Below are 25,824 nucleotides of genomic sequence, written 5' to 3' on the forward strand. Positions count from 1 at the left end.
TTGAGGGGGCCACTTAGGGATCTGGGGCAAAATCTGTACTTGTTCCTGCTAGTGAAGGCACTGGACTCAATGACTTTTCAAGGTCCCTTCCACTTCTAGGAGATAGGATATCTCCTTTAATTTATTTAGCAATTTTATAACAACAACTTCATAGCATTAACCAGAATTTATAAGCCGTACAGACAGATTCCTCAAATCGTCCCACCACCACAGGGACATTAGCTTAGATAGTCTGGCTGGTCGACTGGGTGAACCAGTCTCAGGCAGAAGGAAGCCTGCACACCTAGAGCCCGTAACAAAGGCTATTGAGCAATATGGAACTTAGGTTCAGGCTCAAAAAGGGATGGTAGGCCTTTAAGAAAGGGGGAAGACAGACTGGGGGACACACTCTCTGGTAGCAAAACTGAGACCAAGCTGGTCTAGTCAAACCTGCATGGTAAGAAGTGGTTAGCATAGATGGGATGTTGTACTCAGAGCCCAGTCTATGTGAGTGGGAGAATTGCAACGTTTCACCCAAGACAGGTAAGGGCACAAGGCCTCACCTCTGAGGGGGTGCACTCAGAGAGTACGTCTACTCGGTGTTTTGGAGCGCACCTCCCAGCCCGGGTCGACATACGTGGGCTAACAGGGCTCACGCTAGTGCTCTAAAAATAGCCGTATCAACAGTGTTTAGCGGTGGCAGCTCAGGCTGGAGCTCAGACTTTGAAGCCCCTTCTCCCCGCACCTTCGGCTTCAGAGCCTGAGCCACAACTTCAAAAACACCGTCTCTATGTAGCTGTTTTTAGAGTGCTAGCGCCAGCCAGGCTAGCCCAGGATTGTCAGCCCGGGCTGGGAGGTGCGCTGCGTAGACATACCCAGAGAGACCAGAAAGGGGACAGAGGTGCAAACTGCTCCACAACCATGAGACAGGCCATGTCTACACTTATGGCTGTGTGTAGAGTACAGGCACTACACGTGTACCGCCGTCCTACTGCAGTGAAAGGCTACACCAGGGAGGAGGTGGTGGGAAAAGGCTCGGGCAGCGGGGAGGCAGCAGAACACTACACTGCTATTTGTAGCAGTGTAGACACACTGCTTGGACATGTTGAGAGCCCATGTAAAGTTTACCCCCTGAGAGGGTCAGGCACAGAGGGCACTCTCCTCAGCCGTGTCTCACCAGCTACACTGCTGTTTATACCCATGGTAGCTAAGAGTGCAATGTCTGTATTCCATACCCCTCTGAAAGCAGAGATGTAACCACGAGCAGGTGGTGATCAATGCACCCATAGCAATTATAATCACTGGGAGGCTCCAGAGCTGAGAGCAAGCATGTCTAGAGTTGAGCTAGAGGACTAGCTTCCCCAGCTGACAACTGTAGCAGATTCTATGTGGATCTGGCAGCGACTGGGGTACACAATACACACTGACCGGTGAGTTATGCACACTGTGTGCTTCTTGGATGCACCCGTTAACAGTTCCTCTGTTCAGTAATCAGCCACTTCAAAGATTAATCAGCTATTTTATTTTCAAGGATGAGCCATAATTTGTTCAAAAATAAACACTGCAAAGCAGGATAGATAACATCAGGGGACTTAATGTACAAATTAAAAATTATCGCCAGATTTGTTTTCTCTTTCTTTGAAGCAGAGCCACTTCCCACAGCACTTCTGTGATAAATGGGGGGCAGGGGTTGCTCCCTTTTATGGACACCCAACCGGCCAGTTAACTGTAAAATCCCTCTTGGTAGCTGTTCTCTGCTTGCTTTACCTGTAAAGGGTTAAAAGTCCCCCGGCAAAGAAAAGGAAGTGGGCACCTGACCGAAAGAGCCAATGGGAAGGTAGAACTTTTTAAAATGGGGACAGAAACTTTCCCTTTGTCTGGTGTTCTCTCCGGGCTGCAGGGACACGGAGCAGCAATGCTGTAAGCAGCTCTAAGCCAGGTATGATTATAGATGATCAAGTCATACCTCGAACCTACTTATCTGAAGCCTCAGATATGTAAGGAAATTAGGGAATATCTTTAAAGATGCGGTTAGGGTTATTTCTTTTATTTCTTATTGGCTTGTGGGCTCCTCTGTGCTAACCCCAGATGCTTTTGTTTGCTTGTAACCTTTAATCTGAACCCCCAAGACAGCTATTTTGGGTGCTTGATTTTTGGAATTGCTCTTCTAAAATCTAGCAAAAGTCTAAATTCCAGATGTATTTTCTTTCTTTTTGTTTTTAATAAAATTTACCTTTTTTAAGAACAGGATTGGGTTTTTGGTGTCCTCAGAGGTTTGTGCACATGTTGTTTAATTAACAGGTGGCAACAGCTAATGTCCTTTGTTTTCTTTCTCAGCTCTTCCCTGGAGAGCGGTGAAAGGACTTGAGGGTACCCCACAGGGAGGAATTCCCAAGTGCTCCTTCCTGGTTTCAAGGGTTTTTTTTGCATTTGGGTGGTGGCAGCGTTTACCAAGCCAAGGTCAGAGAAAAGCTGTAACCTTGGGAGTGTAATACATGCCTGGAGTGGCAAGTATTAAATATTTAAATCCTTGCGGGCCCCCACCTTCTGCACTCGAAGTGCTAGAGTGGGGATTCGACCTTGGCAACTTCCAATTACACTTTCAAACAATCCCATTTGTAGAGTTATTTTTTGCATTCATTGACTGTGATGCATTATCAGAAGCCAAGGAAAAGGTACCAGGGTTTGGAACATTATGATTTGAATCTCACTTCAATTGTTCAATGAATCACAGTTTCCCAGGCTGCTATTTTTGTTTCCACGTTTACGTGTTCTTTCTTTTCCCTGGCTTCTCTTTTAACTCTAGCCTTCCCTAGCACTGAATTTGGTTTTAATTTAAATTGCAGGAAGAAAATAACAGCCCAGTTAGTGGATTTGAGATACATTGTGTTGCAAATGAGTCCTAGCATCAGTGTGCAGCTATCTTTGGTTTGTCATCTATTCTTCTTATGGCTCCATAGCCCAAAGTCAATGGGAGCTCAGGGCATCTGAAAATCAGACCTCTTATTTAGCTTAAAAAGGAGTTGGGGACTAAACCCCCAGGTACATCAGAGCAATGTTCAGTGCACCCAAAGTGGGAAGGTAGAGGTGTCTTCACAATACCTACCACTGATCCTAGGGTCTGAATGAACCCCTGGAACAAGTTACAGCAGCATCCCAAGGAGTTGCTCTATCAGTCAAGGTCTCTGAAGCACGTCATGCTCTGTCCCTACCTCCTGACAAGTCCCCAGTCCCCGCATGCTAGGAAGGAACTATCTATGCCACAGGAGGCGAGTCTTGGTTAGCCATAATTATGCCTCTGGCAGAAGAATCCTCCGTGCTGCCTTAAAGCAGATTTAAGTCCCCTTTGTGCCTCTGTCGATGAGCACAAGGACCTTGGGAGGGGCTGAGGGCCCTGTTCTTTTGGTGACGCTAGTGTAAACAGAAACCGTTCCAGACTGGGACTTTGCATCTTGTAATAAAATCTTCTCCGTTCACCTTTAAGGTTCTTTATAATCACATGCAGGTTCACAACAAATCCCTGAGAGATTTACTAGCCTTCGCAGAATTCTTAGAAAAATCCCATCGGTAGATTAAAAATGGATATGAGCTGCTTATATCCTGTATGTGGATATTTCAGAGCTCCTGGATCCCCACATAAAGGTCAGGCACTTAATAGTCTGAGGCAGATGGGAGACCTCACCAAATCCTTTGCCACTCGCTTTGCTCAAGCATCGGTCTATCACCATGAGTAACATCGGAAACAATGGTTCCATCAGTTGGCCTTTACCTTTCTTCAACCCCCTTAAAGAAAAATCTCTCCATGAGGCTGGAGATTTTTAGTCTCTAAACATCCTGTTATTCACTCTACATGGGAAGCAATCACCATGACAACATGTTTTTTGCACTGTGTGCTAGCGGTTAAGCACATGACATTGCCATATTTGTTTCTTATTGAATGAAAATTTTTTATCTATTGGCTACAAGCTAGCTGGGCAAACTGCTCTGGCTTTGACCTGAATTGCTGAATATAGTTGAGTGTAAGGTTGGCAGAACCACTCCAATGCTGGTGAAATAGAAATTACACACTTCACTGGGGGTTGCAAGTTGAATGTGGAACTCATTGCTGGCAGTTACTTAAACTTCATGCTCGTTAAAATAGATTAATTCCCTTCTGTTGTTGTGGTTCAATGGCCTCCTGTCTTTGTTTCCTGGTTTTCTTTTGCCTTGCCCAAGCCTAGACAGACACATTCACATACACAAAATATAGTTTTTGAAATTATGAGCTCCCACGCAAAGTCTCGCACCAAGATTTGAGAATAAGTCAGCGTTCCTCAAAGGGAAAGCAGGGACTTCGGGGAATTTCCACATACTGTGGAAAACAGTTGGAAATCCAGATCTGAATGTGGTGACCTGATCCCATGTCCGTATATTAGCTAATCAAAGTTTCCACAGCAAGTGAAATGTTCCTAAAGTCCTTACATTCCTTTTGAACAACTCTTGTTTTATTCTGAAATCATGACTCAAGACTTACCAGACACATATCGCAATATAAAGAGAGGGAAAACTCTAGTCCTGTATCACAGTGGAATGTTCCAAAACAAAATAAAATCACTTCCTCACCAATCACCTTTTTCCCAGCACTTTGAGAGTTGCACAAAAAGATATCACTTGATTAGCAGCATTGGAGAAAGCACCAGTCAAAAAAAAATCCAGGCTGAGATAATTGGGTCTTCATAACTGAGCCCATAATATGGTCAAAAATGTTCCTTATTTCCTAACAAAAAAGCCAGAAAATTGACCTCCAAAGCTGTTACAAGGAAACCTCGGTGTGATTTTTTCCCCCCCTGCATCAGCGAATGAATGTATGTTGAATGAAAGATTCACAGACTGAGAGGGGAAAGTCTTTCTGGAGCCCTTCAAGGTGATGGCATCATCCCACAGAGGTTTCATGGTGCAAAGTGTCTGCATTTTTCTTTCACTCTCCAAAAAAAAAAAAAAAAAAAAAAAAAAGTCAGAACGCGGTTGATTCCAGATCCAGAATTAGAACATCCCATAGCACTGTGCATCAAAGGCAAATACAAGCACAAAAAAGGGAAAGGAAGAAATTGCTTGTAATGAAAGATCAAGTTATGAATTAAAGATAATGGAAATGTAATTACTGCAGAAGCCAGCTGAGAGCATCCAAATGCTAAAATGGATTAACCATGAAACACTCATTAAAGTAAGTGTTATCACATTTGCTTCTCTAATATCCTGTTTATAGAGATAAATCTAAACACAAATTGTGGTTTTTAAAGGGGGAGAAAAATAATTCTCCCCCCCCAAGTGTTTTGATTTGAGATTCTTTTTATGTGGTGTACATAATTAAAACTCCAGAACAGCTGTTTGCAAGGAGTGAAAATACATCACTTCCAATCTGCAGCAGCTCAAATGTTATAACTGAAAGCAGGCAGTTAATAAGGCACTGGAGAGAGATCACTCATGCTAACCTTTCTTCTTTGCAGTGGAATAGCAATATTAGCATAAGTGTGGCTTTCTTTGACTTCCACTACTTTACAGAACTAGCTGCTGCCTAAAGCATTACTCCTCTCTAATTCCCAATGCACAAAAATTAAATAATCCACCAGCTACCACCTCACTGAGTAAACAGACGTTGTGCAGGGCATTTTCATTGGGGTTAAGAGAACCCCATTTTAGCATTTCCAGTCAAAATAAAAAGTTCAAGGGGATTTAGAATGCTGTGTTCCGTTGTTACTATAATGAGACTAAACGCCTGCTTAAAGTTAAGCACATGCTTAATTACATTAGTGGCTCAGATCCATTTTTGGTCAATCTCTAAATTTTAATGCCTACAAAAATCAGAGTGAGAGCTGGACAGTTTTGCTTACCTTTCAATACACTGGCATGAGATATGTGTAATTAATTTAATTCCCCTCGGGACAATAGTAATCACCTGATGAGATTAATTATGAAAACTCATCTCCTTTTAAGCACTGACCGAAAAGAATAACATCTGGAAGACTGAAGAACAAGTAGGCTGGCCATGTCGTGAAGAATGGATGCAGGAAGGCAACATGATGGGGATGGACATCTGTGGATGGTGAATCCAGCAGCAAAGAGAGAGACGGGCTAGTCATCTTTGCAGATCCTATGCATTCACCTTTGGCCCTAGACACTTAGAAAGTGTTTAAAAAGGAGATGGAAATTTTACCATGGCACATGGTTTTTGTATTTATCTCAGTAGAGTGGTTAATAATGAGTGTTACTGAATGAATAGAGGATCAAGAGTCCATCTTCTGCTCCTCACCTGGCGTCAGAATCTTTTGTTTATGGGGAATCCCTTCCCTCAGTGACCAGCGATGCTGTCATTGCATTGTGTTGTCACTATGGACCAGATTTTCAGATATTCTTAGTGCCATCAGTGGAGATTGGCTTTTTCAAAGGCACTCAGCTCCTAAATCAACTGGACGGATTTTCAAATGGGCTTAGCACCTAGCAGCTCCTGTTGATAAATTCAGTGAGAAGATGAGCCCTTTTGAAAATGTGACCCCTTCCCTGCCTTCCCCTGGCATATAAACCACAGGAATCCTCAAGAAACAAATGTCCAGGTGTTCAAAAGATCTCAGAGCTCAGCAGCACCCATGGATCTTCTGAAAAAAATGGTAACGTCATTTAGGTACCTAGATGGGTGTTAAGCTCTTTTGAAAATCTGGTCCAAAGATCTTACTGTCATGCAAATGTCTGGCAGGAAAGAGCAAAAGGGAGAGACAGAAACAAAAGTGCATTGCGCTGATGGGAAAATTGTTTCCAAGTAGAGGACTCCCTCCTCAACTGCGTTGGACTTGCCTTTCTCCACCACTCCGAACTCTTATGGGCTTGCCTATATGGCATCTTACAGTGCGCCAAGCCAGGGTGTGAATCGAGAGTGCACCAGCCTGCCTTGCAGTAACATCCCATGTGGACACAGCTATACGTTGCTGTGGGATTCCCCTGTGATAGAATGGCTTCAAGGCATCCTTGTGCCACTGGATTGGCCCAAAGGTGTCTTCCCCTAGGCTAAGCATCTCGCTCAGAATCATTTCCAAGTCTGCCATTGACAGGTTACACTTCAAGAGTTAATAGCATAGGGTAGGATTTTCAAAAGGGCCTAGAAGCACAAGTCCTATTGAAATCAATGGGACTTGTGTTCTCAAGCCACTTAGACACTAGGAATGGGATTTTCAAAAGCACCCATTGGGACAAGGACTGATCCTGATCTCTGTACTCAGGCAAAACTTCCACTGTATTCGATGGGCATTTTGTCTGTGCAAATGTTAGTACAGTGCTATTTAGTCATTATGCAGTAAGCACCTAAGAAAATCTCCACATGTAGAGCCAGATTTTCAGAAGCTTACGTGTGCATTAGCATGCCTATTTTGCATGCCCACCTACTGCAGTCATGTGCACGGGTCAGGTAATTGTGCCAACAAATGACCAATCATATTGGGCATTTGCACATTGAATTACCCCGACTGTGTGTGCGCACATGGTAATTGCGTATGAGCGTTTCTGCATCCGAACGGATCCCGTATCTACGGATAAGACACAGGAGCTTCCGAAAGTCTCATGCAAGTTACATGCACCACTGCAACAGTAGCCACTCACAGAACTTTCATTTATGTCACTTAGCTTTTTGCGAAGATTTTTCTGTGAATTTGCATAAAATCCTGTAAATCGCATCCCATTCTGTTTGCTCATTTTGATAATTACCACCACAAAATTAAAAGGGATAAAGGAAAAGAACACCAGTTGGTGTGAAGGGTAGATAATTAGGTATGATTACATTTTCTCGCTGCTTTTTTGTATTTGATCTGTGATTATAAAAATAAACAAACAAATACCCCAAAACCACCTTTCTATAGTAAATTCTCTGGAGACTGAATGATGAGGCATATGACAAACAGCCTCATCATTCAGTGCCTTAAAACCACTTGATATTTTTCAGTGTCAATATCAAGATTGGTTACTTTGCATTATAAATCCCCGAGGATATTTTAGATGTGGTTATCTTTGTTCAGCACATTTCATAGGGCGATATGTTCCACCAGAGATAAGATACATACACACACAAATAGTCCTCCCCCCCAAAAAAAAATTTCCTGAATAAACAAGGCAGGATTTCTTTTTGTGCAACTCTAGCTCTTGTTTAGGAAGCCTATTTGGAATACCAGAACTGATATTTGAACAGCTCTTGAGACAAATCATCAACACGAATCACACGTCAGAAGGAAAAACAATTCTTTTTCTTGCCACCTGGAAAAGTGACTCTTTGCTTTACTTTAAGCCTGGATCATCAGATCTCAACTTACGCAAAAGCTGCCTGTATTTATGGGGATTTTAGGTCAAGGTTTGCAAAGCGACTTATGGGAATTCCACATCCCATTCGTATTAAACTGAACAGGCTTTGAAAATCCCACTCTTTTTGCATGACCCAAGAAATGTTTAGCCTATTCAACCAGAGACAGGCAGGCATCCTTGTATCTTTTCTGTGCAGAATTGCTGCCTTAAGGAGCCAGGAAGACCTGGTCTGGCATGTTTACAGATTGCATACGGGACATGCCAGGCCAAATGACACCAGACAAGACTGCCATGGTGGGACACCTTTTATTAGCCCTAATACGGTGACTTTATTTATTTATACCTCCTGCTCTCCATTGTACTGTGAGAGTGGTGCTGGTTACTTGTAAGATTTAACACAGCAGCTAACTCATTGACTCTTAAAATGCAAGGATGACCGCATGAAAGCATTAAAACACTACTGCATCCACTGCTGGTGATACAGTATTTGTCTCTGATCAGTACCAATTATGACGAGGTAATTACATTTAAACAGACCAATAATTGTATCTCTGTATATATTTCTGGTTAAACTCATTAGTGCTGGGCAGAATCAAATAACACAGTGGGATACCATAAATAACATTCCTGGGGCAGTTCTGGCATTTGTACCTTTAATGCCAATCTCAGGTGTGTCCTGTTACACATGTATAACAAGGAACAATTTCCTTCTGCTAGAGTGGTCCAGGAGTCCTGTCCTTCATGGTGACTCAGGTTACACTTGGTCAGGTTTACACTATCTCTAATATAAGCCATCTCTCCAACCAATAGTGGATGACTAATTGACTGGCCTTTTTCTGTATTTTAAGGGAGCTGTGAAAGGATGAAACTGACGGGCTGAAGAGATGATTAGATGGTGTCGCTCCACTGAAGTTATCAGAGCTATGGCAAATCACACCAGCTGAGGAGTTGGCTTTTTCACTCTGTGGGTACCTAGCATCCCCTTTGTGACTGGAAGTTTGGAACTCGCTAGTCAGCAGCTTGGCTCTGATTTCATCCTACACTTACCTCAGCCCTGCAAGCCTGTGCTAGTCTACACTGCAGCCTCTGCCCACTCTCTCCTAAGTAGCCCCTTCAGGCTGTATTTTGCAGCCCTTATGTACCCTGGGAAGGGGAAGGGGATTCTCTTCCTCTGCAGCATGGGGCATGGGTCACTTGCTGGTTTGAACTAGAATAAACAGTGGGTTCTCTGTAACTTGAAGTCTTTAAATCAAGACTTGGGGACTTCAGTAACTCAGCTAGAGGTTAGGGGCCTATTACAGGACTGGGTGGGAGAGGTTCTGTGGCCTGTGATGTACAGGAGGTCAGACTAGATCAGTGGTTCTCAAAGCTGGCCCGCCGCTTGTTCAGGGAAAGCCCCTGGTGGGCCAGGTTCGCCGCTCCAGACCAATGGGGGCTGCGGGAAGCAGCACGGGCCGAGGGATGTGCTGGCCGCCCTTCCTGCAGCCCCCATTGACCCGGAGCGGTGAACTGCGGCCAGTGGGAGCCGCGATCGGCCGAACTTGCAGATGCGGCAGATAAACAAACCGGCCCGGCCCGCCAGGGGCTTTCCCTGGACAAGTGGTGGACCGGCTTTGAGAACCACTGGACTAGATTATCATGATCTACAAGTAACCCGTACTCATATAAGCAGTCCTGCTGATAGCAATGGGTCTTATCCTGGTCTCATATACACTGGTTTTACACTAATGTAATGTCATTGACAACAATGGAGTGACGATTTACACCAGTATGACATCAGAATCAGGCCTGCTAGAGTGTTTCCAGATTACAAGCAGGCCTTCTGGGACTCTAGTTCCCAGAAGCCCCAGTCAGTGATCAGGGCCCCATATTGCTAGGTGCCGTACATGTGTGTATGTGTATATATATATATATATAACAAAAAGATGGTCCCTACCTCAAAGAGCTTACAGTCTAATCTTCAAAAGCCACCTGAACAGAATTACTCAGGGACACTGATAGCACTAACATGGGGCCCAAGCCTGGAAGGAGGTGTGCACTGCACTCTCTTCAGTGGAAGTAGAGGCTTCATAGAGCAGGACTCTTGGTCTGGAGTCATTGGAGTAAGTAAATGTATGTAAAATGGAAAGAAATGGCAATATGGCCCTTCACGTGGGTTGCTGGTGCTAACCCTAATCAATGCCATTGAAAGAGTCATAACAATGGAGCGGCTACTCTTAATTAGAAGACCCTCTCAAAACTAATTAATTATTACTTGACTCAGTATGAAGCAGTAAAATGTAGCAAGCCGTCATTGTGAAATAGCAATGGAAAAAATACCTAACAGCACCCGATGAAGAATGCCCCTGCAACCAATTACCAGAGACTTTGTGAAGTGCATCTTGATTTACTCCTTGAGTTTTTAAGAAGATTTTATTAATAACTTTCTGCACTTGTTTGCACTTTCAGTCTGCCTGTTTTTTCCAAGCTAGTCAGACACGACAGGTGCTGCTATCCTTTGTGTCCTCAGACTGTCATTTCAAATGTTCTTTGATCATTGGATGGTCCCAGACGTCCCTACCCAGGATTACAAGCTGAGTAAAATGTGGGACATTAATGAACATCCAGTTCTGAGGCTTAAGAATTTATTGAACATATCAGGTCATGCTCCAATATCAAACCACCTCACCTGGTGTTTACAGATTTTCTGCCATGTATTAATTGATATGTTAGGGCCGCCCAGAGGATTCAGGGGGCCTGGGACAAAGCAATTTCGGGGGCCCCTTCCATAAAAAAAGTTGCAATACTATAGAATACTATATTCTCGTGGGGGTCCCTGCGGGGCCTGGGGCAAATTGCCCTACTTGCCCCCTCCCTCCCCCCCTGGGGCGGCAAGTATATTGTATATAAGTATAAGTATATTGTATATTTATTTGAAACTATGGTGGTCGCAAACATTGTTACACAGAATGGTGTGGAAGAAGAAAATTTCAAACCCCTTATCTCATGGATCTTACTGCTAGCAGAAAAACTGTGACATGAGCATATGTGTTTCAAAGCAGATGTCAGCTGGGGAGACTGGATGGCTCAGGGAGCATGAACGCAATATTAAGCCTTTCACCTCCAGGTCACTGGCTCAAATCTACCTCCGGTGACTAGCAATCAAAAGGGGCTACCGTCTCATGTTTGCTGAGTGCTGAATCCATTTCATATTCTCAGGCCAGTTCATAAATGACAATTGTTCGCTGTATTGGCAGCCTCAGCAAAGAGGACAAGCACTAAGGCCTACTCAACACTTGAAAAGATTTGCCGGTATAGCTATAGTAGTGTAGATGCAGCTTATACCAGTTCTCCAAACAAAATAAGCTCTCCCAACAAGAGCACGTCTTTGCCAATATAACAACATCTACTTCTAGGGCTTTTACCAGTCTAAAAAGGTTAAAAATCACATTACTGTGCCAGCAAATGTCTGAAGTACATGCATGGAGTCTCTCTCTTCACAGGGTTTGGGGGAAGCTAGTTCTGCTCATGCCTGTTCTATGGATAACAAGAGGGATCTCTGTTTCTCCATCTGTCACTCCAGCATCTTTCATAAGCACAATAATCTTTATTCATATTTATTTAGATTTGAAATCATTTAAAAAGATGCCTTCTTGAGACTCTGGGCACGCTAACATTGTTAATACCATAAAATCCCAGCAGCATGAAAGCAGGAATTCAGCTAGCCAGTCATCTCCTACAGAAACTCCTTTCTACCACTTCATTGCTCTGGGAAGCATGGCCTCAGGCCTCTCGCAAAACCCTGTTGAACAGGTGTCTTTTCCAACATCGCCAGGAGGTCACCAAATCTGGGTTAAGGGGGTGGGGGAAAGCAAGATCCAGGAACATCCTGCCAGTGCCCTCTCTCTTTTCTAATGAGAATGCCCCATCTTAGGCATGCTGCTGACCATAGCTGTGGCAATATGGCCCGGGGACAGAGATGATCCTGCAGATCGGCAGTCCTAGGTTATTTAGGGCTTGATAGGCCATAACGAACACCTTTAACTCCACCAATGGGTAGCCAGTGCAGGTCCCAGAGCACTGGTGTCATATGCGCTCAACAAGCTGCCCTATTCAGTAAGCAAGCTGTTGCATTCTGCACCAGTTACAGGACCTCGATGATTTTAAGGTATAGACCCATGAAGAATGCTCAAGTTTTCAGCCTGTTAACTGTGTGGTTTCCTTGCCTCTGTGATATCATTATTGTGCTTAAGATTCAGCCCTTTGATTTCCCTGAATTTTTCTTTCCACCCACAGTAGCTGAGCCAAGGTGAATGCAAAGAGTGTTTTAAAATGAAATGATGATTTCTTATCATAGCTGAGAGATGCTGAATTCCCCCGTCTAAAGTTCATGGATAATTTGTTCTGTGATAACAGTAAAGTGGAGCATAGGGCTCTGCATGCTTGTCATTTGGTTGTCATTTTAATTCAAAATGAGAGGTAAATCTGAAGACACCAAAAGAGGATCTTGCAGCGAGGCGCTACAGAGGGAAGGGACCACATTAAAGAGTGGACAGAGAGGGCGATCCCTGCAGACGTAGAGAGAGAATTTGCACAGGATTGGCAGAAAGGGGATCTTGGCAAGGTTGATTGCACAGAGAGTAAAGTGATAAAGAATTTCATGGGATCTCCCAGAGCCTACAGCGACCTGGGCCAGAAACTGAATAGTTTACAACTACCGCAAAAATGAGACCCCCGGAGTTAGGCTGAGCATCTGCATCCTCCCGTTGAATGCACAGCAGGTACTCCGAACCTTTGATGTCTTCAAGTGCAGCTACCCTGAGTAAAAGACCTAAAAATGTCTTCTAACATCCTGTATAGTTAATGTGGATCAAAGCCGTAGCCTATTTCACTGGGAAGGTCTGAATCATCAGTGAATTGCAAGAGAAGAGTATATTGGTGAATGTATTTATTAGCTTGTGGCCATTTATTAAGCTCATAGATGCCATACGCAGTTTCTAAGGTTTTCGTGACTCTTTAACTGAGTCTTCAATTCTGTTAAAACTGGAGATTTTCTCTTTTCATTTGACTGATCTCCTGGGCAGACAGTAAAGCCAAATGCATTTTAATAACTCCTGATAAACCTCTAGCATTTGTGCTTCTCATACCAGAAGCCCGAGGAATGAGTCTATTTCTTTTGTATCTTTTAAATGAGTCAATAAATTAATTACTCTTGGAATTCAGGGCTGCATAGCATTGGTTAGAGCAAGCTGTAGGGTGGAAGGTGCATGCTGCTATCCCCACCAACCCAGCTTATCCAAAGCACTTTAGTTTTACATTGAAACCCTGCCTCCATGCACTCTTCAATTCTGAACACAGCAGTGTTTCTCAAACTGGGATCACCGCTTGTGTAGGGAAAGCCCCTGGCGGGCCGGGCCGGTTTGTTTACCTGCCCCGTCAGCAGGTCCGGCCGATCACGGCTCCCACTGGCCGCGGTTCACTGCTGCAGGCCAATGGGAGTTGCTGGAAGTGGCGGTCAGTATGTCCCTTAGCCCGCGCCGCTTCCAGCAGCTCCCATTGGCCCGGAGCAGCGAACAGCGGCCAGTGGGAGCTGCGATCGGGCGGACCTGCGGACGGGGCAGGTAAACAAACCGGCCCGGCCCGCCAGGGGCTTTCCCTACACAAGCGGCGACCCCAGTTTGAGAAACACTGGCCTATCAGCTCCGTGAGATCATGTAGTTTTGTGATATATATGAATAGAGAACAGCATGACAGCAAACTGCTTCCACTTGTGTGGCTTAACCCAGGGTTTGAGGTATGAAATACTAATGCATTAACCCACTAGTGCCCCCAACTCCAGTAATAAGTATATAATTCCATATTCTGTTGGAATTGTGAGAGATTGGTCTCAGGCTGAGAGAGCAGAATGCATTTACACAAGGCCGTAAGCACCACTTAAGCTGCTAATGTAGGACACCATCTTTGCAGAAGGCTTTGCATGGGAGTGAATTTCACACACACAGAACAGAGCATGCTCCTTAATGGGTACTGGATAGACATTAGTAACTAAATCACCATTCTGCAGACAGTAGACCTTGGTAAGCCAGAAAATATACAGGCTGAGCCAAACCAAGAGGGTCTTATTTGTCTCCATGAACCAAGACACAGTTGCCTATATAACTCGCATTGGCAGAATTTGGGGTGGGAAGGGGGAAGGTAAATAATTTTGATGGATAATATCTGTTTATTTCTATTTATTTATATCAGTTTAAATTTTCACAGTTGTGGGACATTATGGGAGGGTCAGACAATAATTATGTAATGTCAGTAGATGTTGAGATTCAAATAGCTAGAGCTTTATAGCCCGTAAACCACATGGTGTTGACAATGTGTCAAAATATACAAAATAAATAGCCTTAATGTTCACTGACACTGACTGATAAAAATCTAGTCCTTCGATGCTCATATAAGCCAAACACAGAGGAATGTTCAAGGTCTCTGTGACTGTCTGGAAATGGTGCCAGAATTTTCTCACTGACTTGGCTCATCTTCATTCATCAGCACAGAGCTTTGCAGGAGCCCATCTTGTGACTTCATTAGCTTGGCTATCTTCAACAGAAAGCCCCATTGTACTAGTGATCATCCACAGACAGCCTTCTGCTCGGTTTTCTGCTAATTAACTGATAACATTTCTTTGCCAAACACCTGGCGTCTTTAGAAAAAAGGAAATAAACCCCGAAGTCTTGAACTCTACCGCTAGGGATGGAAGGATAAATGCAGAAATTTTGAGACTCTGGACAGAATGCAACTTGGTAGGGCATTCTGACATAGGGGGACCATCAGGTATCCGACTCCTGAGCTCATGATGACCTCTCTGCTCAGAAATCATTTGTCCAGGTCCTCAGGTCATTACTCAAGGAAACTCCCATTGTTCCATGATCTTTATGAAGTTCATAAACTCTCTTTCCTAAAGTCTTTAGGTGGGGGTGATGCCTGCCTAAGGACTTTCATCATTGCCTCAAATATTCTCACTGTTTTACCAGCCATTAATACGACAGAAGATGTCCTAAATCTAGGAGCTGATATGAACTGCGACTGGGCATCTGCAGGCTCTAGCATCTTGGCAGGATTTGGGATCCTACACTTAGTCCCTGATCCAGCAAAGCACTCAAGCACTTGCTTATATTTAAGCATGTGCATAGTCCAATAGCCTTCAGTGAAATGAATGATGTGCTTACAGTTAAACATATACTCTCCTGGGCTAGGGGCTTAGAATGTCCACACGCTACTGAGCAATCTGGCAATCCGTTATTGCATGAAAAAGTAAAGTAAAACACGGAAAAGAATGGAGAAATGTCACCATCTCTAACTTAATTATTTCATCCGGTTAATGCAAACTGGGTACATCACCACAACTCAATTAGAGGGCAGATTTTCTGAATATTTGATCAAATCCTGGCTGATGTCAAACAAGAGAGTTAATGAAGCTTAAAAATGTACTATGATGTGCTAGAGGCTACATAAAACGTGTTTTAAAAATCTGCTGGAAGACAGATTAACATGTAGTGCAGAAAGGAGAGAAGGAATTCTGAACAACAAACTGAGCCATCTGGCATGTTTCTCTGGTGGCATGATAGCAACATGTATCAGAAGACAAAGAAGAATCACCATATGGACCTAGCTGCAGAGGTAATTCACACATGTTGTCAAGCTAACTCATGCTCAAGTCTTGGACCCAATTCTGGAATTGAAGCAATGGCTACCAGACTCAATGAAAGATTATGGGTTGACTTTGATTTTGCTCACCTCAGATTTACACTGGTGTAACTTCACTGACTTCATTTGGGTTAATCCTGATTTACACTGGAGAATATGAGATCACAGTCAGGTCTATTATATTCTGCTTCCTGGAATGACAGAAAGTTACATATACATGTGCAGAGTGACATGTGATACCCAAGTAGAAGCAATGGGATTGAGAAAATGTATACGCACCGGAGAAATCTTATAAAGATGAAACAGTTTCCCCAGGGTTCCATTGTTTTTATACCACAACCCACAGCCATGACAATATTATCAATATTATTCATCTTGTGTTCTTTGCAGATTACCTGCTTTTTCTGGAACACTGCATGGTCAACAACGGCGCCCACCAATTCCTTATGGGCCACAAGAACTTCATAATATTGTGTGTAAAAGTGATCTTGCTACTAACACCCAATAAAACAATTCTTCTCCAATAAAACAATGTATTCGGTGTCTAAAATGGTATTTTCTGAATCTGTGCCAAAGATTGAAGGTAATGAATCCGGAAGAATAAACCATAAATTAAGCACTTTCTTTTCCTCCATGAAAATGTTGATTATGAACTTAACTATACATAAACCATAGACCGTCCTTTACATAAAGAATTTATATGAAATCCTCGGACTTTGCTTTTGGGTGGCCAAAGAAGAGATGATTTGCCACAAACTAGACTCTTTCCCCACCCCCTTCTTTTCATTTTTGTCCAGCCTTTTGTACACCGTTGGATTTTATCGTGTTTATAAATATAGTTTTCAGTATAATGTTCTTCCTCAGTGGCATCAACACAGAACCTAAAACATCCATTGCCTGATTAGTTCTTGACCCCAAATGAGTTTTGTCTGTTTTCTGTGCTTCTAAATACACATTTGCCATATGCTGCCTCATATGTCACTTTCCTTTCTAATGCCACTTGGGACTAAGTGTTATGAGGCTTTTATAATAATCTCATGGCTGTTATAGTCAAATCTGGGAAACAAAGTTTCATCAAACTGGGAAAAACTTTTGTGAAACCCAAAATTTAACAACATCAAAAATGTCAGCATTGTCATGAACCCCAAAGCACCATCATGTCCTCCTGCCCCTGGAACTTGTGGGTCAAGTTCCAGTCCGGGCATCAATGCATTCCCATTGAAGTCAGTAGGATTTGATCTGATTTATACCAAAGCTGAATTTGGCCCTCGCTTCTAATAAAAATCATAATATATGTCTGTCACAGCTATGTAGCTCTACAACAGTGCAGCTTACCCTGCATGGGATCTGCTCAGGTTAGAGGTCACAGTCTGGGAGACACAGTGCAGAAAAGAAAGGCCAGGCACCCTTTTATTCTTCCTGAGTTCATTTTTGCACAGAGCCTTCCATGCTGTCTCTCCTGTGTTCAAGCCTTCAGCCCCTGCTGGGTGGTGGAAGATGGCCCCTCAAGGAAAACAACTTCCTATGCCTCCCACCTCTTCTCTAATATACACCAGATCAGTAGAGGAAGTTGTAACGTGTCTTCTTGCTTTCCAAATCACTTTAAAAAATCCTCATGGAAGCTGATAAGCCAGAGTCAACATAGGATTGTGTAGATTCCTTTCTTTTTTTATTGCTGAGTTGTTGATGATTTTTTTTTTTTTTAAGGAACAAAGCACAGTGCCAATAACATGTCTGAAATCACAGTTTGGTATTATTAGAAACTTGTGTTTTCAGACATTAAGCCTCATTTGCATACTGAGTCTGGGATAGAAACATATTCATCAGTTATTCATTAATATTTTTTTCTATATTGCTTTAATGTCTCGAGGGCCCATTCACATTGTGCATATAACAAGAAGACAGTCCCTGCCCCCAAGAGCTTACAATCTAGATATAACACAAGATGTAACAGCTGGATACAACAGACAGGGAAGCACAACATAATTCTGAGATGATTCTGATCAGTTCTCATCTCTCATTCTTCCCTGATTCTCTAGGGGAAACATTCTCCATTAATCAGGGATTCAGTGCTATTTTGATTCACCTATTCTTTCAATCACCACGGTAATTTACCTTGTGTTCCATTAAGGAAATATACAATATGCTTCCCCATGAAGTGTGATATCCATTTAAGTGGAACTGTTTCTTCTTGTATTATCATCCGTACAGCAAGGGAGGAAAAAACCACAATCTTTCGCAATCACCGCTTTTCAGCTTATCAGTGTCTTTTGTCCTTTGGCAGTGTATAGTCTCCCATTCAGTTTATATGTAGCAGCTGTCATAACACAGAGAACAGGTTTTATGTTATTGTTTTTTTTTTAAAAAAAGATCACTCCTTTGCGTGACTGGAGCTAGTGATGGGCAAACCTCAAGCAACCCACATTGTGGGGCCAAATCCTGAGGAGGTGCTGAGGTCAATGGGAGTTTAGCTGCTCAGCATCTTTCTGACCTGTGTGATCCTGCCAGGTGCCTAGAATCACATGGGGAATGCTGAGCACAGATCCCATTGAGTTCAATTGTCTTTGACCCAGAAGGCAAGCAGCAGAATCAGACTCTGTGAAATTATCTGAATCACCTGGGTCTGCAAAATTGGAATGTAAATCTCAGGAGAACAGGTTTTCTCATGAATTTTCCTGCATTTTCTGCTTCCAGACATACTGGAAATGCTACAATACTGACCTCTCTCACTGCATCTCTTTACTTTTGTTTCTGCTCCCGGGGGAAGTATGTGAAAATTCAAACCGATGAGGAAAAAATTCACCCAGTTCAGTGCTTTTTAGCACCTCCATAAGATCTCGCTCTGTGCGGGTTTGGTTTGTGTTCGGAGTGAAGCTTTGTGTTGGCTCTTATTGTAAGCAAACCCCATGGCCCATCCATAATATATATATCACTAGTTTTCATTGTTGTTCAGAAATTTTCCTCATTAGGGGCACAATTTCCAGAGAGGATTCCAAAGGGTGCAGCTGCAAAACCCTATACACACATAGACAGATATTTGCTTATTATGTCCCCAGAGGCTTTTCATGAAATTTCAGTCTTCTCGTACCTTGGGAGCCAATTGAGTGCCTTCAGTATGAAATTCCTTTAAAATCCTAAAATAACTGGATATGCCCAGATGGCTGGAAAAGAAGTCACTTTGTGTCTGTAATGGAGAGTAACTGTGCAGGTCTGGCTGTTTTCTACAGTATTATTGCTTTATATTTAACCCTGTGGACAAGTCTTGCAATTTAATGTGAGTGTCACAATAATTGGTTTCAGAGTAGCAGCCGTGTTAGTCTGTATCCACAAAAAGAACAGGAATACTTGTGGCACCTTAGAGACTAACAAATTTATTTGAGCATAAGCTTTCGTGGGCTACATGAATGTAGCTTATGCTCAAATAAATTTGTTAGTCTCTAAGGTGCCACAAGTACTCCTGTTCTTTTTACAATAATTGGTGTTTTTCTTAAAGCTCCATCTCCTGGAGTCATGTGATTTTTTTGTGAGAATCTCAGCTTTCAGTTTAAGAAAAGGAAATTTATAGGTATCATGGTTACAATGTGAAACCCTTGATTCTGAAAAACCAGAAGACAAATAAGAATATCCCAACACTTATTTCTTTTTTAAAATCTCATGATTTATTAAAGCAACCTCATGTTTTTGGCAGGCCTAACTTGTGGTTTTGGAACCTTTGGGGGTTGGCGAAAGTGTAATATCAATGAGATGCTTTGGCAAGAAGACTTCTAGGAGATTATTTCAATTATTGAAACATACTGTTCAATAGTGCAGTGGACTGGGAGTTAGGACTCTCAGATTCTGTTCTTGCTCGGTTATTGTTTCAGAGTGTGACTTTGGGCAAGTCGCTTAACCTCTCTGTGCTTTAGTTGAGCAGTAAAACCTGTGTACCAATCACCTTATAAAGGTGGTGTGGGGTTTCATTAAAATTGGTGGAACACTTTGAGATCCAGTGCAGTGTAAGTGTGAGTTTTATTGTTGTTATGACACCTCTGAAGGCATGTCATAACTGTCCAGATGGACATTCTACCCTATATTATTGCCCTATTAAATGTTTGGTCAGTTGCCTTCAACCCAAACACTCAAATAACTGTAACAATAATGAATAATCTGAGTGGTTAGGCCTCAAACTGTCTTGAAATAGCCTCACAGTCTTAGCCATAACTTTTTCTTTCCTTAGGCTTTTCTTCCTTAATGCAGCACTAGCATTTAGTGGAGAGATGCAATAGCCCCATTGACACAGCAGTGTTGACCCCAGGGCTTTGCTTAACGTATCCAGGCCATGATGCGAAGCTTCAGTAACAGCTGAATTCACCGCACTCCATTTCTTCCTACTTACTGTTCAGAGAGCATCTCTAAAACACAACACATATGCTTCATTCATCAGAAAGCTGGAAACATGCTGTCTATTGTTGTAAGTTACTGTTTGCCAAAGCAGTGTTTAAGTCAAACCCCGGTTAATACTCCATAACAAGAAAGAATGTGTAGTCCAAGAGACGCACATGGCCTTACTTGTCTATAAAATATTCAGCCAGTAATCCTAAGGCAGTCAGCAACAGCAGTGATCTGTGAAGATGAGACTTCACAGCAATATCGGAACCCATTACAAAAATCGGTGATAAATTGCAGTGGGCAGGTTACATGCTTTGCAGCTAGTAGGTGATGCAATCAAGTGAAGTCTATATACGCAAATTATGGCCATTGAGAGATGAAAGGAGATGTTGATACACTCTATTCCTGCAATCTATATTCCCAGTTACAAGCCAACCAAGCCTTTTATTCAAAATGAAAACAATAATGTGAGCTTTTGTGACTGCTAACCTGTACTTTATCAATGAATGATGAAAGAAATGAAAAACTACAAGCCTAAGAAAACAGAGGAGGCAGAAAGACACAGCTCGACAAGACTATGTCTAGTGAAAGAGACGGAGGCTGGTCTTGTAGTTACAGCACTGAACCAGGAACTCAAGTTAATCTCAATTTAATTCCTTGTTCTGCTACCCACTTCTTGTGCGACCTTGGTCAAGTCACTGAATCGCTCTGTGTCTCAGTTTCCAAGATGTGAAATAATTAATAAATTGGTCCAAAAATAAATTTCATCAATTCTTTCTTCAAAAACATATTATGAAAAAAATTTGATTTTCAAAATGTGTGTTTTTTCAACAAAAAAAGCCCCTGAAAATCTTTCAGTTGTCAGTTTTCACTTGATAATTTTTTTTGTTTTTTCCTTTTCCCTCTCTTCAGTGGCAAGATAGAAAAAGGAAAAATGGTGGAAAAAAAGGAAAAAAATAAACTGAAAAATGTTGATACATAAGAGCATTGCAGCAATTCAGACACAGGGAGGACCATGGTGCATCATGAGAGATGTAATCCTGCCAAGAAGCAGGGCTCATAGAGAAGAATGAGGAACCTAGAACTACAACTCTCATGAGACACTGTAGTGGCTCAGCAGATATTAATGTCAACCTGGAACAAAAGATTTTGATTTTGATTTTTCCTGACTGAAAATTCTGCTGAAACTGACCTTTTCCCTTGGCAAATTTAGATTTCAATGATATCCCATTTCCAAAGGAAAAATGTTTCATTTAAAAGTTATCAACTATCCCTAGTCATTTTTCATGTGTTCAGTTTCCAGTAGTTCTTAGCGTGTAGGGATTTAGAATGGGATTTTCAAAAGCAACATTGACTTTAAATGGGATTTGTGCTCCTAAGTCAGAGCGGTGGTTTTTAATATCCTGCCCTTGTTGCCCTGGCATGGCAGAACATTTAAAGCACCCTAAAATTCTAAAAGTTTTAGTATGTGTTTGCACCTGCAAAGTGCAGATGCATTTTTGCGAGTGCACAATTTTGCACATGTACAAGCCAAGTCTCAGAAGGAGGGGAGATCCAGCTTAAAATATACTACTATATGGTCATGGATTTTGTTTTCTGACTTCAACCTCATTCAGTGCTGACCTTTGGTCACACAGAGTTCAAAATGTGGCACTCCCAAAATATAAACCAAAGTGGGTAAATATTCACCTGTAACTCTCATTGTCCCCCGCCCCCTTTTCAGCTCCTGTACATTCACACTTTTGGCTCATGTCTAATTCCCCTTCTTCCTCTTTCTTTGTTAGAAAATCCAGTTACAGCTTGTATCATGACTTATGGCCTGATCTAGGTTCCAGTTGAGGTCCATTTCTGGTATTAATCATAGATTTGGTTTACACTAAATGTTACATAACTGTTACAAAGGCCAGATTCTTTTGGGAAAAGAAAAATTCCTTCACCATAGAACAAGATCTTTATCCTAACACAGAGCTACGTGAGCTCAGTGGTAGTTCAGGGCTGTTAGAAGAGCAAGTGGATGGTTGCTCTTGTTATGTTCACGGCCTACAAATAGAAGTTAGATAAAAACATAAACTACTGGTTCAAGAAGGTTGCAGTGTAACACGACTTTATTTCTCAAAATCCAGGACTTTAACGCATCAGAACCCCAAAACAGAGAGAGACCAAGCAGGCTGCTCCTTAAGGTAGAGGGGCACAACTCATCGCACCTTGCTGCAGGCTGGCATTTAGCAGACTGAGTCTGATCACATGCTTCCCTACAGAACCCATTAGCCTGCAAGCAGAACCAGGAAACCCCATGCAAATTAAAGCAACAGAGCTTACAATTCCTACTCCGTTTTCAATACACCACAGCCATCTTGGCTAACACACAAGGAACTGAACCAGGGCTCACCAGAGCTAAAATCATGAGCTGCTATAGCTTGAGCTGGGTCTTTAACACTCCTGGCCCGAGTGGATTGGCGCAGAAGTGGAACAGTAATACACACTCATGAGTGGGTTATACAAGGGCCAGCACCATGTTGGACAGTAGAAATAACAGTGTGCAGGGGTGTTTTTTTTTACTATTAGTGATTTTTCTCCCGCTGGCTTTCTTAAAAGAGAATATACCAACTGTCTCTCGGCTTATTATTTTCTTTTATCCATCTAGTTTCAGGCTCTCTCCAATAGTCAGGAGAAAAAAAAATATCAGGGAGCTTCAAACAAATCACACTGGGCCTTGCAGGGACCAGAGCCAAAGGTCAACTTTAATAATGTGCATTCTCCTGAGAGGACAGTAGCATTCAGGAGAGAAATCACCACTGTGTCTTTGTACACACAGAAGGCTGGGTATCGTTAGATAAGGGCAAAACAGCTCCTGAAGGTGCATGGGAAGGATGAAGCATAGAAACTTCTTTTTAAGTTGCACCGTAAGATTTTAAAGATATAATAATTTTTTGACAGTTCATCCGGCTCACCATAAAAACAGCTCCTTTTTGCATGTACAAGCGGCTAGTTAAGGGCTAGACTGAGCCTTCAAGCACAGCCCTGAGCAAAGGGCGAGCCTTCAACTATACCACCCCATGAGAACTTCTGGGTAGCATTGTACCTCAGAGTCATGCCTCTGAGTCTCAGGGCCCTTGCCCACGTCTTCCTTGCTCTGGGGACAGGGGAAAACACTTCGCTGCTGACCTAGGTCACTAGCAAATTAGCACACCTGGGTTGACCAGCGAGTTAGATGGGTGGAGCTAAGGCTGTGATTCGCTTCCCTATACACATGCTCCAGGGTGGGAGTAAATAAACACATAATCCCACTTCCTCCTGTGTGCCTAGTCTCAAGATCTGGGCAGCCCATACAGGGCTGTGAGGGAGGTGTACACTCCATGACTCCCTTGTATAGGCATATGGTCCAGCCCACAGGCCTGGTCTACACATAAAGTTTCACTGGTTTAATACCTCCCTCTTTACTGGTCCGAGTAGATGGCTGGGTGCCTTGCAGGGAGTTGGCTTGCTCCAATTTTATGATGCTGGAACTATTGGGTGAGGTTCTATGGTATGGCCTGTTATGTGGGTCAGATTAGATGACTGTGATAGTCTTCTCTGGCCTTGAGAAGCTATGAAACTAGGCCCATCTCCCTGCAGGTATTAGGTTCCTAACTCCCATTGATTTTGATGGGTTCTTAAATATCATCAAGGCTCTGGGCTTTACTCCCTACCTCAGAGTGAGAGAGAACAGGGGGAGGCATTGTGATTCTTGCACAATCCACTCCCTGGTCTGCTCATGAGTCATGGCAGCTACACGCTGCCCCTTACTCAGGGCAGACTGTAGAATCGCAGTCTAGACCGAAGGTTTTAGATCCTTTTTAGATCCATTTGGCACAAATGGAGAGGGGAAAAAGAGGGTTATCTTTTGACTGGACTCAAATTCCAACATGCCTGCCTCTGTATATTGTGCATGCCTTGTCTTCTATTTGCTCAGACAAGTCTCTGCTAAAATACCAGAAGTCTCCACTATACGTTTTTTAAATAACAAAATAATATGCACGCAGCAAGTGTGGTGTTTGGTTTGGAGTCAGATGTAATTAGGAAGATTGTAACTGAAGAATAGGACCAGACACAGTTAATTATATTTTTTACTGCATTGATAAAGCTGAGCCTGACTCTAATCACAAAGGCCTTGAACAGTAATAACAGGTTACGTACATTTCTGTTACACGCTGAGCTGTTAGTTCATTCCCTTGCGGTGTGCCTCACAACTGCAGCTGTCTGCATTTGAATTCCTAAAACTTACCTCAGTTCCCTTTCTTGGTAAGGCGACTAAATCCAAGCAGATATTACGGCCTGTTTCATGGCAAAGTCTGTTTAAAAACATTACGGCCATTTGATCTTTATCTGAGTGCCACTCACTTCTGTGCTATGCATCCGAAGAAGTGAGGTTTTTACCCACGAAAGCTTATGCCCAAATAAATCTGTTAGTCTTTAAGGTGCCACCAGACTCCTTGTTGTTTTTGTAGCTACAGACTAACATGGCTACCCCCTGATGCTCACTTCTGTGTAACTTCTAAAAGGTGTAGAAGGCAGGTCATGGTAAGTGAGGCGTACTTTAGGATTGCTTGCTAAATACGCAAAACTTCAAACCCAAAACAATACTGGGTTCGTGTTAGCTGTTGTTTTCTATGCTGATGAATGCACAGAATGAAACATGGGAATGGGACATGGGTAATTAGCTTTATGGACACCGTTGTCTGGAGCTCTCAAGTCTGACTGCATTTGGGGATTTTAGTTTGGCCATTTCTCCACTAATTTTGATGTACAGGGTGTCACTGGAAAGCCAGAAAAAAATACACGCTTGTATTTGTTTATTAACCCAACAGGTTAGCTGGTTACTTTGAGAGGGGGAGAGAGGGAATGCCCCCACAGCAATAATACTGTTATCTATGGGAAAAATATCACAAACCCAATATCTGGTGACCTCTAAAACATAGCTGTCAATGATCAGGCAGATAGTGTGAGTCCTGGTTCTAGTCCTAGCTCTGCCACTGACCCGGTGCATAACCTAGGACAAGTCACTTAACCTTTTTGTGTCTGTTTCCTTATCTACAAAATGGAGCCAGTGATATTTACTGTCCCTTGTAAAGCGCTTTGAAATCTACAACTGAAAAGTGCTAGATACGGGGCTAGAGGAGTTCTGCTCTGCCTTCCGCAGCCCCAGAGCTGGAGGAATTCGCTCTCCCCACCTCAGCCCAGGGGGAGAGGAGCTCTCTCGCCCTCCCTGCTGCAGCCCCAGGGTGGGAGGAGTTCTGAGTCCCCCGCCTGGGCCCTGTGTCTGGAGGAGCTCTCTGCCTCCCCCCCCACACACACACACACTTTTTCTTCTATGGTATTTTGTCCTAACACAAACTCAGTGAGGTCATACATATATCCCCATAACGTGAGGTTACGGATGCACGTGAGCCTGCTTGGTTTGCACATGTTCTCCTCCATAAAGTTAAGGAGCCCGTATTCGAGGTG

General features: G+C 42.8%; 1 long non-coding RNA gene across 1 annotated transcript; it reads left to right on the forward strand.

The window, feature by feature from the left end:
* The first annotated feature begins 1,816 nt into the window (after nt 1–1,816).
* On the forward strand, nt 1,817–16,492 carry LOC122174508 (uncharacterized). Its single transcript, XR_006176454.2, has 3 exons — nt 1,817–1,918; nt 9,147–9,262; nt 16,363–16,492. It is a non-coding gene; the product is annotated as an uncharacterized LOC122174508 (long non-coding RNA).
* The last annotated feature ends 9,332 nt before the right edge of the window (nt 16,493–25,824 follow it).

The sequence above is a fragment of the Chrysemys picta genome, chromosome 13 (assembly GCF_011386835.1).
Source record: "Chrysemys picta bellii isolate R12L10 chromosome 13, ASM1138683v2, whole genome shotgun sequence".
Lineage (NCBI taxonomy): Eukaryota > Metazoa > Chordata > Testudines > Emydidae > Chrysemys > Chrysemys picta.